This window comes from Dermacentor silvarum, chromosome 1, assembly GCF_013339745.2.
Source record: "Dermacentor silvarum isolate Dsil-2018 chromosome 1, BIME_Dsil_1.4, whole genome shotgun sequence".
Lineage (NCBI taxonomy): Eukaryota > Metazoa > Arthropoda > Arachnida > Ixodida > Ixodidae > Dermacentor > Dermacentor silvarum.
This window is the reverse complement of record NC_051154.1, coordinates 376,789,142-376,803,576: the sequence shown is the minus strand read 5'-3', so window position 1 is coordinate 376,803,576 and position 14,435 is coordinate 376,789,142. Positions and strand designations below refer to the sequence as shown.

The following is a 14,435-nucleotide window of genomic DNA, read 5'->3' as shown; positions in this document are numbered from 1 at the left end:
CAAACAGAAAGGCTCCAGGTACAGCGCAAACAGTAAAGGAGACAAGGGTCATCCTTGCCTAACAGAGGACTTTATCTGGAAACTGGCAGTTAATGATTTATTAATTTTAATCCTGCAAAAAATGTCCGCATAACACATTGTTATACCTTCCATCAGGACCGTCCCGACATTGATATCTTCTATAATGTTTAAAAGGACTTTATGCGCCACTCTGTCGAATTCCTTCTCTAAGTCGAGTTGTAACATCGCGACTTTCCCGCAGTAGGCATCGCAGCACTCCAGGACTGTTCTAGCCACGTGTATGTTGGCCAGAATGGACCTTCCTTTTATGCCGCAAGCCTGATGTGGCCCTACAAGCTTGGTTATAACGCTTTGAAGTCTTCTGCTTAAAACTTTAGCGAAAATCTTGTAGTCCGTGTTCGTTAGACTTATTGGTCGGTATCGCTCATACTGAGAGCTATGCAGCTGGATCGTCTGTTTTGGAAAAAGTACAACATGGCTCTGCCTGAAAGAAGGGGGTAATTTCTTTCTTCTGTATGCCTCAATTATTACGTTAAGAAGGACAACTGCTATTTCCGTTTTAAAAGCCTTGTAGAATTCTGAACCCAAACCATCACGGCCTGGTGATTTCCCTGCACTCAAATCACCGATCGCCCACTCAATTTCTGCAACGTTGATTGAGCTTCGAGGTTCCGTTTTAAATTCTTCTTCTAGTTTTGGCATGAGCCTCAAGAAATCGCATGGAAAAGCTTCCCTCAATCTGTGGTTCGTGGCCAAGCAATTCTTGATAATAATCGACAAAAGCGCGTCGTATCAGTTTCTCGTCTCGCACAACTTCATCTCTGTACATTATCGCTGTTATTTCGTTGCGCGACGCATAGCTTTTTTCGTCTGATAGAGCACGTTTGGTCGGGTTTTCACCCATATATATTTTTTCCGCACGTGCGCGTACTACTGCTCCTCTGTATCTTTCTGTATTAATTACATCTAGTTTGCTTTTAACTTCTTTTATTTCTCTGGCAAAGGTACCCGGAGCTGCAGTTTCCGCATTTAAATAAAAGTCAAGCCGACTTTGCATCTCAGTTTCTTCTTTCCTTTGCTGTCTACGCAATGCGCCGGCTCTTTCAATAGCTCAAATTTTCGCGTTTTGTTTGAAATCTTCCCATGCTTCAGCGTAACACCCCGGTTCACTTTCCAGTAGATCACCAATTTTTCCTTTTATTTCCTTCACATATACTCGTCATCAAGGATCTTAACATTGCATTTCCACAGCTCCCAGTTAAACTTCGCTGGTTTCCTCGGGCCTAGCGTACATATAACCAAGCTATGGTCGCTAAAAGAACGTTTTTAACATCGTATTTATTGCAAAAGAGTGCCAAATCTGCCGAAACATAGATTCGGTCCAGTCAAGCTTGGCTGTCCCGCTGGTAGTGGGTGAACCGAGGCAATGTACCGTTTGATAGGAAGCACGCTACATCTTCTAATTCGTGTTCGACATTCAGTGAGTTTAATACTGATACACTCGCATCCCGTATCGGGGAATCTCTTGCCCTATCCTCTACTCAGCACACCACAGTTAAAGTCCCCCATTATTATAACAGTCCTGTCGCAGGTCAGATAATGTTCAACACTTTAAAAAAAAACAATCTGCACTCATTTGCTACGTTTGGGGCATATAAACCAACTATTCGGAAATTCTGGGCCTTCAACGTTATGTCACATACAATAAGCCGTCCAGTGTCACACGCGTACACACTGTGAACAGATATTCCTGTGGAGTGTTTCAGAAACAGCGCACAACCACCGGCGGTACCAATTGCATGCGAAACGTATACATTGTAGTACACCCTAAAAGGTTCAACCATGCGGTTTGTTCCTTCTTCACTTCCAATCTTTGTTTCCTGTATGGCAATTACGTCCAGCTCATTTTCCATAAAAAGTTGATTCAGCTGGTATTGCTTCCTCCGCGTCGACAAGCCCTGCAAATTAAGGGTGCCCACATAAAGCGGTGTTTGAAGAGTAATTGCCATTTTTTACGCTACACAAAGCAGCATGGTAGTACCTTCCTTAACACAAGACAACCCACTCACATTTATAAAGCATATCCATGTCACTCCAGCCATTTTGATTCCAACTTTGACTTCGCCGTGGCAGCATCGACGAATTGTCTCTTCCGGTCAACTCCGCTGCTATTGTCCGGTTGAAAGAAAAAAAAAAAGGACGTCACGTCAAGTCGCCGGCTGAGCCGGCGGTTTCCGCTCGGGCGGTGGCTCGAGTGGTATTTTCGGTGTTAATTTCAATGTAGCCCTTCGAATAGGTGTCTTCACTGGCGGCTCATCCGTGTCAATCTGGTCGGTCACGTGCCCGTCTTTGCCAGCTTCATGGAGTCATTTTGACGCAAGGTTGTTGGCACTACTCATAGTGACATCTGTAGTTACAGGGTCTTCCTCGACCCTCATGCGAGGTGCATTGCCTTGGCTCGTTGGGGCGCACGTCACCTGTGTCTCTGCAGCCTCGGTGGAAGCATTCGCAGTCACTTCCTCAGTAAAGGCTGCATCCTTTTGGATTAGATGGGTGGCGCTAGCTGCACCAGGAATTCGCGAGTTGTCTGCCTCGGGGGTAGTTTCAGCCGCGTCTGCCTCGTCCATTAGATGTTCCGTCGATATTTCTTCGTTCGCTTTGACGCCCGCCACGTTTGCGTAGATTCGCACACAGCTGCTTTCATCATGCCCATGTCGCCGACACTTAGCACAACGCCGTACCCGGCAGTCACGCCTGATATGACCCGTGGCATGGTACCTCAAGCATAGCGGGGGCCGTCCCGGTGCGACGAGTAAAGCCATCATTCCTGCAACCCGCAACTGATGGGGTAAATCTTCTAGCGTCACACCAGGCTTGAGCTTCAGACCAAGTGTGCGCGTTGACGAGCCCTTGTCAGCTATTCCATGCATTTGCCAGCGCTCCTTGTACATATCACTCACTTTCCCGTATGATGCCAGAGGAGAAGGCACTTCTTCGTCTGCTACATTATGTAGCACCCAGTAGAGCTTCACACGCACATCTTGATTTCCGGGGTCAACCACAAGGCACCGTTTCTCCTTGAACCGTACTTCACCGATTCCTACCATCTTCTTAGTAGCTTCGGTACTTTTAAACATGACGGCCCAAACGTGGTTCATCTGGAACGGCCCCAAAGCTATTACTTCAGGGAGCACTCCAAGATGAACCAACATGTCCCGAAAATCTTCTACACGATAAGGTCTTGCTTTCAAATCCCCGTGAAGAAAAACAGTATTCGCAACAGACGCACCTGTTGGCAGCGACGGCAGAACAACTTCATAGTCCTGGGAGTCATCAGCAAAAAACCTGTTTCAGCGGCCCACCCGGGCCGCTGATACCGCTCCGGTGGAGCCCATTCCACAAGCGCGTCCGTTTGCTATCACGGCCGGAAGTAGCCTGAGCTAGCAGGCCACATGAGAAGATAGATGAAGCAGTTAAACGACAAATGTGAGTCGCCCTTGTGGCGCGTGGGTGGCGGCTGCGCGAGACAAAAAAAACCGACTGCGCATAAAGATAAAGTAAAAATAACGACTGAAGGCGTTAGAGTGCGCATAAAAAGGAACACCAAGGCCTGCGCAGGGATCGAACCTACGACCTTCGCGTTATTAGCACGACGCTCTAACCGACTGAGCTAGCAGGCCACATGAGAAGATAGATGAAGCAGTTAACGACAAATGTGAGTCACCCTTGCGGCGCGTCGGTGGCGGATGCACGAGACAAAAAAACCGACTGCGCCTAAAGAAAAGTAAAAATAACGACTGAAGGCTTTAGAGTGCGCATAAAAAGGAACACCATGGCCTGCGCAGGGATCGAACCTACGACCTTCGCGTTATTAGCACGACGCTCTAACCGACTGAGCTAGCAGGCCACATGAGAAGATAGATGAAGCAGTTAAACGACAAATGTGAGTCACCCTTGCGGCGCGTGGGTGGCAGATGCACGAGACAAAAAAACCGACTGCGCATAAAGAAAAAGTAAAAATAACGACTGAAGGCTTTAGAGTGCGCATAAAAAGGAACACCATGGCCTGCGCAGAGATCGAACCTACGACCTTCGCGTTATTAGCACGACGCTCTAACCGACTGAGCTAGCAGGCCACATGAGAAGATAGAGGAAGCAGTTAAACGACAAATGTGAGTCACCCTTGCGGCGCGTGGGTGGCGGATGCACGAGACAAAAAAAACCGACTGCGCATAAAGAAAAAGTAAAAATAACGACTGAAGGCGTTAGAGTGCGCATAAAAAAGGAACACCATGGCCTGCGCAGGGATCGAACCTACGACCTTCGCGTTATTAGCACGACGCTCTAACCGACTGAGCTAGCAGGCTTTTTTTTCTTTATTGCCGTCGTCGACGTACAAAATCAAATGTTACAAATGATAAAACGTGCCAGCCACACTTTGGCCAACACAGCACTAAAATCTTTTCAGTGACACCAGTTCATCGAGTACATACATCCATTGTGGTGGATCAGGCAGTGATTTGTAAGCGTCTCTCACGTAAACAACACTCTCAATGAAGTGTTCTCGCACCGGTATTACAACCAAGTCTGCATGTTCAAATTGCATGCGAGTTTTCCACATAGCGTGGAGGCCCAGGACCATAATGAGGTCGTACGGTACTTGCTCTGAGGTATCTATTGGCAAAAAGCGTACTGAGCTAGCAGGCCACATGAGAAGATAGATGAAGCAGTTAAACGACAAATGTGAGTCACCCTTGCGGCGCGTGGGTGGCGGATGCACAAGACAAAAAAAACCGACTGCGCATAAAGAAAAAGTAAAAATAACGACTGAAGGCGTCAGAGTGCGCATAAAAAGGAACACCGTGGATAAAAGGATGCATAAAAAGGAACGCAGGGATCGAACCTACGACCTTCGCGTTATTAACACGACGCTCTAACCGACTGAGCTAGCAGGCCTTTTTTTTTCTTTATTGCCGATGGTGACAAGCAAAACAACAAAATACAAATGATAAAAACATCAGCCTACTTTGGCTGACGTAGGAGGGATTAAAATCTTTTCATTACAGTCAAGTCATCGAGTACAGAAATCCATTCGGGCGGTTCAGCTTGCGCCCGATACACTTCCCTAAGGGCCACAACACTTTCAATAAAGTTTTCGCGCGTCGAACGGACGTTAACATCTGCATGTCGCACTTGCATTCGCGTCTTCCACAGACTGTGGAGGCCCAAAAGCATGATTAGGTCAAATGGTACTTCTGCTTCATTTGCGATGGGCAAGAACCTGATGCCATATGGGTCCAGTGGAAAATCTTTTTTGACGGTTCGCTGGAGGACATCCCAATGAAAAATTGGGTCCCAGCAGTCAAGGAACACATGTTCTACTGTCTCAGGCTTTTTGCATAACAGGCAGTTAATCGTCCATGGGACGAAAATCCCCTTTTCATGCAGCCACGTCTTAACAGGAAGTGTGTTAGAGTGTAACTTAAAGAAAAAGGATTTCACGGATGGGTTAACCGGCATTCTCTTAACTCGCTTCAGAACATCTTGCCCTGGGCCTCCACGGTGAGGTAAACAATAAATAGGAATCGTCAACATTGTGTCCACAAGATTCTTATACAGATTTCGTCTCGAAACATTGCACAAATACTCCATGGAAAAACGCACATGCAATAGCCGGAAAGACAGTACAACCTCTCGCATATACCCACTGATAGCCCCATACATACTCTCAGACGATGACACAAGGATTTCTGAGAGATGTCTCTGCAACCTTACTTGGATAGCAGTCCTCAGAAAAGTATCCCTTTGATCTCGGAGGAATATAAAACGCGACACAACTTGACGCAGAAATAAGTGCACAAGGCCAAGCCCTCCCTCCTTAACAGAAACAAACAAGTTGGTACGACTGGTTCTCTCCCAGTTAGACGCCCAATAAAAACTGCAAAAACACGGTGTATCTTTTGAATACTGGCCCGCGTTGCACACAAAACATTCATAATGTACCATATTTTGGATACAAGGAAAAGGTTGCAGACGGAGGCGCGCGAAAACATTGATAACGGCCTACCCTGCCATGCATCTGCTTTCTCCCTCGCCCTTGACACTTGCTCATTCCAACATTCACTTGGATCCCGATAATACTGAAGGGGGACACCGAGATACTACGTTGGCAGACAAGACCATCGCAGTCGCGCGAAATGATCGGGCATCGTTTCCCAGTCACCATGCCAAAAACCAGAGCTCTTATCCCAGTTTATCAGGCAGCCCGTTTGCTTGCAAAATTCATCAACCACGCTGATCACTTCAGTAATACTGTCTCTGTTTGAACATAATACTGCAATGTCGTCCGCATAAGCGAGGATTTTGACATGTGCTGACTGTAAACGAAAGCCTGAGATGCGTTCACTCTTGATTACAGCCAAACAGAGTGGTTCTAGGTATGCCGCAAACAGAAGGGGCGACAATGGGCATCGCTGCCTTACTGATGAACGCACTACCAGCTTGTCTGAAAGGTCCCCATTTACAATGATGCGCGTAGTGCAGTTTGCATACGCCATTCTGACGCCTTCTATGATCACCCGTCCTACGTTAGCGTGCTCTAGTATGCAAAAAATAACATCATGTGAGACGCGATCAAAGGCTTTTGCCAGATCTAGTTGCATCATTGCAATTCGATCCCCCAGCGCATCACAGCATTCCAAAACTGTACGTGCGACGTGTACATTCGTGGCAATGCTACGTCCCTTGATTCCGCAAGTCTGATGCGGTCCAACCAATTTCGTTATCACGCCCTGTAATCTCTTCGCTAGGACCTTCATGTATATTTTGTAATCAACGTTGGTGAGGCTGATCGGGCGATAGGACCCCACCAACAAACGCTTCTCTGGGTCATCTGATTTTGGGATCAACACTATGTGCGACGTGGTGAATGACAGTGGTACTTGCTTTCGTTCATACGCCTCAGTCAAGACTCGTAATAGTAACTGAGCGTCTATGGGCTTAAATGTTTTGTAAAACTCGGCACCAAGCCCATCAGGTCCTGGAGCTTTACCATTCTGTAGGTCTTCTATTGCAGCTTCAATTTCGTTTTCCGTTATGGGCATCTCAAGACGCTCCTTTACATCGTCCTCAAGTCTTGGCAGGAGAGACAAAAAATCAGAACAGAAAGCATCACCCATCTCTCTCGCATGGCCAAGAAGGTCGCTGAAGTACTCTTTAAATACCTGCTGGATTTCATTAGCATCGTTTGAAATTTCATCACCGTTTCTTATCTGCCTGATTTGTTTCTGGCAAGCGTATCGTTTTTCATCTGTTAAAGCTCGCTTCGTTGGTGTTTCACCGGCCCACAGTTTCTGTGCTCTTGCGCGTATAACTGCTGATTTGTACCTATCACTGTCTAATCTTTCAAGCTGGCTTTTCACATCCCTTATATTTTTCGCATATTTTCCAGGCTCGGTACTCTCCATGCTTATTAAGAACTGCAGTTGCTCGCGCGCTGCTTTTTCCTCTTGCTTTTCTTTGTGTCGGTTGAAGCAGCTCTTTTCTATGGCTTTACTTTTTAGCCACTCCTTGAAGTCTTCCCACTGAACCGCAAAGATACTGGACCGCTCCTCGAGCAGCTTCTGCATTTCATCTTCAATGTCCTTTACAAATCCCTCGTCCTCCAAGAGTTTAGCGTTTAATTTCCAGAGATTCCAGTTGAAGCGCGTACTCCTTTCTTTCGCACCAAAACTTGCGATCACCAGGCAATGATCGCTAAAAGCCACAGGTTCAACTTTGTAATCTGTGCAAAGGGGTCCAAGCTCAACGGATGCGTAAATCCTATCCAGTCTGGCATGGCTATCTCGTTGAAAGTGCGTGTATTGCGGTCTGTTCCCGTAGGTGAATATGCTGCCAATATCCTCTAAGCCATTGTCATGAACCAGACCGTTTAACAATTGTGCGCTCCTATCACGCACAGGCGTACACTTCACTCTATCGGCAGCGGCACACACACAGTTGAAATCGCCCACAAGCAAAAGCAGTTTGTCACAAACAATGTAGGACTCTAGACGGTTAAAAAAAACGCGGCGTTCGGAGTCTACATTTGGTGAATACACGCATATAATGCGCCAACATAACTTCGAAAACAAAAAGTCTACTACGAGAAGGCGACCACTCGGACAAGAAAAAATTGACTCCACGATGATTCCTAAACTATTGCGGAGAAACAGGACGCACCCACCCGATTTGCCAACAGAATGGCAAACGCAGACATTGAAGTGTGCACGAAATGTGGACACCATACGCTCAGCAGATTCCTCGCTGTCGATCTTCGTCTCTTGGACGGCTACAATGTCCAGATCGTTGTCAGCGAGAAGACGATTAAGTTGACATTGACGCCTTCGAGCGCCAAGGCCCCTGACATTGAGAGTCGCTACGCGTAATGCTACGTCAAGTTTCGTCGCCATGCGCTAGGAAAAAAGGCCGGTGACATACATTGCACACCATACTTGATTCCACAGGGAGCACTGTACTGCGTCGCCATTCCTCGAGTCCGTGTGGAGGCGTCGGGAAAAACCGCAGGCATTCCTTTGCCGGCAGTTCCAAAGCAGTGCACACCATCTAGTGGATACACTTGCCGCCACAACCGGGAAAGAAAACCACATGCACCCACTCACACACGCACAGGAATACACTGCAAGACTACGGAGGCGGTTTGTCCGCCTGTCGTGTCTCGGCCGCTAAGTTGGGCCGCGGTTTTAGGGTAGAGCGCCGAATTCCTGGGGTTTTCGGCGGCGGCTCGTCACTGCCACCACCCGGCTCTTGCTTTTCACCGACGAACTCCTCGCGGGAGCGCTTCCCAGCTGTCAGAGCGGCAGCCTCCTGGTTGAAATCCATGGTCTCGGGGTTCTTGGGCTCCATGTTGTCGGGAGTTTTGTCCGCAGCTGTCGTCTTATCCTCTAGCGTGCCGTCTTATTCCGGCTGAACCTCACGTTGCACTTGCACGGCCGCCGCTACTGCATTGGACGTCGTCGCACTCTGCTTCGTCAGTGGCGTCAACGTAGGCCTATCCCGCGTCGCTGGTTGCCCAGTTTCACGGGCTGCATCCTCCGCATCCGCCTCGTCCATTAGCAGCTCAGACGAGTCTTCACTTGTACCGGGGCCAGCGATGCACGCATAAGTGCGGGCACATTGGCCCTCTTCGTGGCCGAACCGTCGGCAGGCTCCGCAACGTGGGACCCGACAATCTTTACGGATGTGGCCCGTATTACGACAGCGAAGGCATAACGGAGGCCTACCTGGAACGACGACGAGCGCCAACCCACCGCTAACGTTGAGCTGGTGCGGCAAGTCGTCGAGCTTCACGCCAGCTTTCAGCTTAAGTGTGACGAGCCTCGTTGTGGAGCCCTTCTCTGACATGCCCCGCACACGCCAATGCTCCCGGGAAACTTCGGTGACTTTCCCGTATGACGCAAAGGCGGCTCGTACGTCTTCGTCCGGCACGTTGTGTAGCAGCCAGTGAAGCTTGAGTCGCACGTCCTGGTTCGCGGGATCGATCACCAGGCAGCGGTTTCCTTTCACAAGTACCTCACCGACGCTGACAATCTTCGTTACCGCTTCAGAATCCTTAAGAGTAACGGCCCAGACGTGGCTCATCCGATACGCCCCCAGGGCGATAACATCGGCGAGCAGTTCATGCTGAGCTAACGTGTCCCGGAAATCCTCGACCCGATACGGGCGGGCCCTGATATCGGCGTGCAAAAAACAGTATTTACAACGAAACGCCCTGTAGGCAGTCCTGGCAAAACAACCGGGTATGAACTTTCCTCTTCGGTAGCCCTGTTACCGCGGCCAGGCATGGCCGTTGAAGCCGCTCCTACGGAGCCCGTCATCACACGTCCGTTCACTGCGGTGGCCGGAAGTAGAATCCTTAGCTAGCAGGCCACATGCGAAGATAGATGAAGCAGTTAAACGACAAATGTGAGTCGCCCTTGTGGCGCGTGGGTGGCGGCTGCGCGAGACAAAAAAACCGACTGCGCATAAAGAAAAAGTAAAAATAACGACTGAAGGCGTTAGAGTGCGCATAAAAAGGAACACCATGGCCTGCGAAGGGATCGAACCTACGACCTTCGCGTAATTAGCACGACGCTCTAACCGACTGAGCTAGCAGGCCATTTTTTTATTGCCGGTCTTTGACAATTTACAGAGCACACACTAGAGAACAATAGCACAAAATTAACTACAAACCATATTGAAAAACAGAAAAGCCACCTGTCCTACATGGACTGGCGTTGTCTATCTAAAATTCTTTTAAAGCTGTCAAAGGTTCTAGCCTCGACAGCCAATCGGGTACACAATCTTGTGTTTTCTTTATTGCAACAAAGCGAGACATACTCTCTCCAAAATAAATGCGTGCAGGCCTAGCGTCTGGGTCGCAATGGTACCCAGCCATCCTCGCCCGCCATAAACAGTGGAGGCCCTGGAGCATTATTAAATCGTATGGAACTCCGTCCTCATTGTTTATCGCTAGGTACCTTATCCCATGCGGACTCAATGGAAGATCCTTCTTCATTGTCCGTTTTAGGACGTCCCAGAAGTAGACACCTTCCCAGCAATGCAAGAACACATGATCTATGGTTTCAGGTTGCTTGCAGATCAAGCAATATGAGCCCCATGGTACAAGGAAGCCACGTTCTTCCATGAATGTTTTCACTGACAGTGTTCCTGAGTGTAGCCTAAAAAAGAATGTTTTCACCCCAGTAGGCACCTCCATTCTTTTCACCCGTTTAAGGACATCCTGTCCTGGTCCTCCACTGTATACCGCTCTGTACAATGGCACTGGGAATACAATATCGCATACATCTCTATTTAACGTCTTTCTTTTCACGCTAGATAAATAATCGAAAGAAAAACGCACAGAAAGAAAGCGCACACTATCAACAACTTCTTTTAGATAGCCGCGAATCGTTCCTGGCATACTGTTGGTACTAACAATGAGTGCCGGCAAAGCGGCTCTTAACCTGAGCTGTAATACCGTACGCAGAAATGGATCGCGCACATCCCGAAAAAACAAAAATCTATTGACAAGCTGTCGTACAAAAAGATGCGCCAAGCCCAGCCCCCCTTCCTTCACCCGCCTGAACAGGTTTGTTCGGCTACATTTTTCCCCGTTGGAGTCCCAGATAAAAACGGCCAACACTCTGTGCAACCTTTGCACGTTTACCCTTGAACAAAACAACGTCTGCATGACGTACCACAACTTCGTAATGAAAAACATATTACATACAGTTGCCCTTGCGAAAATGGACAGGCTGATGCCTTTCCACCATGTCTGCTTTTTCTCTTGTTTCTTTTATTTGGTTCGTCCAGTATCCCTCGCTATGTTTGTAACTGTCCATGGGACCGAGATACTTGGTAGGGATTTTCACCCAGCTCACATTCGCAAAGTTGTCCGGGGCCGAAGACCACTCTCCGTGCCACAAACCTAGGGACTTACCCCAGTTCACTTTACTGCCCGTCACATCACAATACTGTTTTACAACGCGTATCGTTTCTGTTACACTTTCTCTGTTTGTACAACACACGGGTATATCATCTGCATATGCCAGGAGCTTGACGTCTGTGGCTGCCAAGCTATAACCTCGTATTTGCTCATTCTCAATTATTCCCAAACACATCGTTTCTATATAAATTGCAAACAAAAGAGGACTGAGGGGGCAGCCTTGACGCACAAAACGCATGACGTTAATGGGGGCCCCCAATGATTTATTCACAATTAAGCGTGTTGTGCAGTTCTGATACGCCAACGCCACTCCCTCAGTGATGATGGCACCTACATTAACGTGATCCAGAATGGCAAACAAGATATCATGAGACACACAGTCAAACGCTTTCTCGAGGTCAAGCTGGAGCACTGCGACGCCGTCGTAAGCGATGTCACAGCACTCGAGCACGCACCTGCATCGTGTGAATATTCGAAAAAATTGACCTCCCTTTGATCCCACACGTTTGGTGGTCTGCAACTATTTCTTTGATGACGCTTTGAAGTCTGGCTGCCAAAACCTTCATGAAAATCTTATAGTCAACATTGGTTAACGATATCGGCCTATAAGATGTCATGAGCCTAAGTTTCTCCGCTTTGTCACTCTTAGGTATCAAGATGGTATGCGCTTTACCAAAAGAAGGCGGCAAAGCTTTGTTCACATACGCAGCGTTAAACAGGTCTGTTAGCAGGGGCGACAGTTCTTTCTTGAAGGCTTTATAAAAACATGCGCTGAGACCGTCAGGTCCGGGTGATTTGCCATTGTTCAAATCATTTATTGCTTTTTCGACTTCGTGCTCTCTGATATTCCCTTCTAATAGGTCCTTCGTGTCGTCACTCAATCGCGGCATGCGACTGAGAAAAACCTTTTTGAACTCATCTACATTGGCTTCTTGATATGCAAACAGTGACTGGTAATAGTCTAAAAACGCTCGGCCTATGCTCTATCGTCGACAAGCGTGCTGTTCCACGAGATCTTATCCACATGATTACGTCGACCATGAGCTTTTTCAAGTCCAAGCGCCCTTTTGGTGGGCGTCTCCCCCGCTACTAATGCGTTTGCTCTTGCGCGCACAATCGCACCTTGATAGCGTGCTTTGTCCAACTGTTCAATTTGTTCTTTAATGGTTCGCGTATCTTCCTTATACGCCCCTGGCTCTTCGCACTCCAGCGCTGTCAGCTGATTAAGTATCTTTCGTAAGTGTCGTTCTTTCATTTCCCTCTCACACTTTAAGCAGCTCGATCTTTCTATTGCTTTCATTTTTACCTTCTGTTTGAACCATTCCCACTTCTCTGCTATTGTTTCAATACATTCATCGCTTAATTCCATAACGGCCTCATGAATTGCGTCTACAAATGGCGCGTCTTTTAGTAGTAAGGCATTCATTTTCCATTGGTCCCAGTTGAAAGATTGACTCTTCTTAATTCCTATGGTACACATCACCAAGCAGTGATCGGAGAACGACACAGGTGCAACAGAATAACTGTGGCACTTTGGAATCATGTCCTGTGACATGTACAAGCGGTCTAACCGCGCATGGCTACTGCCTTGAAATCGCGTATACATCACTTCCCTCTCCCCCTCCAGACACTCACATACATCGTCTAGTTCACTTTCACTAATCAGCCTAGACAATATATGACTGCTTTTATCACGGATACCAGCATTATTCGATCTATCCCGAGCACTGAAAACACAGTTTAAATCCCCCAACAAAAGCATGCACTTTTCACTGCTAATATACTGAAAAAGAATGGAAAAAAATAATGCACGTTCTTCAACACCATTCGGCGCATATATGCATATGACTCGGAATTCAACTTCACAATAAACAAAATCGCACATAACAATCCTTCCTGACTGACATGAAAACACACTTTGAACAACCAGTTCTCGTAACTTCTTAACCAACAGGACACATCCAGCGGACGTCCCTACCGCGTGGCTCACGACCGCATAATATCTAGACGTGAAACGCCGCACCATGCTCCCGGTCTCCTCCTCCCCGTCAACCTTGGTCTCCTGGTCAGCTAGAACGTCTATGTCGTGGTCAGTGACCAACCGTAGGACTTGACTTTGCCTACGGCTAGCCGCCAAGCCTCGCACGTTTAGTGTGGCAATACTGAGAGACGGCTCAGGTGCCATGCTGTACTAAAGAATGAGGTAGGCCCAGGAGCATGGTGCTTACCTTTCACGACTAGCCCTCGGCTAGCCGCCTCCGGGACCTTCCGGCTTGCCGGCGTTGTTCGTGGGAGGCGCTTTGTCGCCAGGCGTTCTCTCCGGCGGGATGTTGGGCTTTGGCTTGAAGCCTAATCGCCTCCCAAGAGGCGTCTTTGTCGGCGGCCCCTCGCTGGAACTCGTTGCACCCTCCTCTCGGTCCTTTGTCTCGTCGTGGGGTCGCTTGACTGGAGCGGGAGTCGTAGTCCGGTCGCCGTCGTTTATCCCCTCGTCTTGTTCCATTGCCGCCGTGTCGTCAAAGGGTGCGTCTTCACAAACGCCCCCCGTCACCTGCGCCTCTGCATTCGCGACTTGTGCCGACATACTCGGCTTCGCAGCGGCCTTAGCCACCTTGACGTCTGCATTTACGTCCAACGCAGCACTGTCTGTCGGTAGTGGTACCGGGTCTCCGGCTCCTTTCGCAGCGTCCTCCGCCTCCACCACGTCCATGACGTGCTCCGCCGCAATGTCAGTCGCAGCAGGGCCCGTCACGGCGGCGTAGGATTTCACGCAGTCAGCGTCCACGTGGCCGAAACGTCTGCACCGTGAACAGCGGGGGACTTTACATTCACGGCGGACGTGTCCCGTGCCCTGGCAACGCAAGCACTGCATGGGCCGGCCGGGAACAACTACCAAGGCCAACTCTCCGCCAACGCGGACCTGATGTGGAAG

The 14,435-nt window shown here is 48.6% G+C and overlaps 6 non-coding genes across 6 annotated transcripts; all 6 read right to left on the bottom strand.

The window, feature by feature from the left end:
• Nucleotides 1–3,627: 3,627 nt before the first annotated feature.
• Nucleotides 3,628–3,701, bottom strand: Trnai-aau (transfer RNA isoleucine (anticodon AAU)). The gene has a single exon. It is a non-coding gene; the product is annotated as a tRNA-Ile (tRNA).
• Nucleotides 3,702–3,854: 153 nt separating this feature from the next.
• Nucleotides 3,855–3,928, bottom strand: Trnai-aau (transfer RNA isoleucine (anticodon AAU)). The gene has a single exon. It is a non-coding gene; the product is annotated as a tRNA-Ile (tRNA).
• Nucleotides 3,929–4,083: 155 nt separating this feature from the next.
• On the bottom strand, nt 4,084–4,157 carry Trnai-aau (transfer RNA isoleucine (anticodon AAU)). The gene has a single exon. It is a non-coding gene; the product is annotated as a tRNA-Ile (tRNA).
• Nucleotides 4,158–4,314: 157 nt separating this feature from the next.
• Nucleotides 4,315–4,388, bottom strand: Trnai-aau (transfer RNA isoleucine (anticodon AAU)). Its single transcript has one exon. It is a non-coding gene; the product is annotated as a tRNA-Ile (tRNA).
• A 515-nt stretch (nt 4,389–4,903) lies between these two features.
• Nucleotides 4,904–4,979, bottom strand: Trnai-aau (transfer RNA isoleucine (anticodon AAU)). Its single transcript has one exon. It is a non-coding gene; the product is annotated as a tRNA-Ile (tRNA).
• Nucleotides 4,980–10,103: 5,124 nt separating this feature from the next.
• Trnai-aau (transfer RNA isoleucine (anticodon AAU)) lies at nt 10,104–10,177 on the bottom strand. Its single transcript has one exon. It is a non-coding gene; the product is annotated as a tRNA-Ile (tRNA).
• Nucleotides 10,178–14,435: the final 4,258 nt, after the last annotated feature.